Raw genomic sequence first — 1,328 nt, 5'->3', positions numbered from 1 at the left:
ATCCAATCCACTGTCTCCAAGCATCTACAGAAGACATGTTGCCACTTTGGTACTCAACTGAGAGAGCAAATCAGACTTCTCAGAACCACTGTTAGAATTGAGGATGATGTGGAAAGAGACAAGGCCAGGGACCGTTATTTGGTGGCTCTGAGACCTATGAGATATGCTACCTCATGGGAAGGTTGGCTTGTAGAGTATGATGAGGCTGCCACTGAAGCTGAAGCTGAAGGGGTCTCTGAAACTCTGAGAATTCATGATGTAGTCAAGGACTTCCTGGCTGCAGTGCAGAAAGTTGCACCAATCTGGACATCACAGTTCAGAAGAAAACTCCAGAATCCAAGGATGTCTAGGAGACAAATGATGAAAGAGTTTAAGATGTACATAGAAGCTGAATACCCAGTGAAGAACAAAAGCCACAGGGAGGTGTTCTTCACTGGTGACACCTCACCTGCCCCTTCTGAGCATAGTGTGCCCATCCAGGGCAGCAGACAGGATGCTATTTATGCTGCTGATACTCCACATCAAAGTGAAGAAGGGAAAGACCCTGAAACCATGGCGAAGAAGGGGAAGACCCTGAAGCCAAAGTCCCTTGGGAAGATAAAAAGGTACCAAGGACACAGAGTTGGTGAAGAAAGGCACAGTCTTGAAGCCATACCCAAGCAGCTCAAACATGGAAGACATGGAGTGCCAGTGTCAGCCGGTGGTAGATGCTCTGCTTGTGATCAACCCCATTCATTCAAGGATTGCTTCTATGCATTTCTAGAGAAAGCTCCTGTGGGCTTCAATCCCAGATCTTAGATAGCTAAGATGGTACAACTGGCACTTTCATCTGATGCTGATCTACAAGGGATGGTAAGAGGACTAAGGAATGCCAGGTCTTCCAAGATACCCAGGTTCAGAGAGGAACAAACACCTAAACCTGAGGCATGGAAGAAATAACTTGAAGGCCAGAAGATATCAGTAATCAATGCTGCATTTGTGATAACATCATTCAGAGTAGAGTTCTCTGACTATCCATTGAGATACTATTTCATCTTGGACTCAGGTTCTACTTGTTATATTACAAATGACAGAGGACAACTCTACTGTGTCCGTGATCCAATGCCAGGTGACTGCATCTAGGCTGGCAACTCAAAGATATGGATCCAAGGCTATGGTTCACTGATCCTTCACCTCACAGGACTCAATGGGCCTACCAAACTTCACCTCACCAATATAGCCCTATGCCCAGACATCATATGCAATCTAGTCTCATTCAGGCAACTCAGACTGCAAGGAATATGGTGGGACAACAAGAGTGATCCTACTCTCCTCAGGCTCATGGACAA

This window comes from Westerdykella ornata, assembly GCF_010094085.1.
Source record: "Westerdykella ornata strain CBS 379.55 unplaced genomic scaffold EI97scaffold_23, whole genome shotgun sequence".
NCBI classification, from domain to species: Eukaryota; Fungi; Ascomycota; class Dothideomycetes; order Pleosporales; family Sporormiaceae; genus Westerdykella; species Westerdykella ornata.
This window is presented reverse-complemented; position numbering follows the sequence as displayed.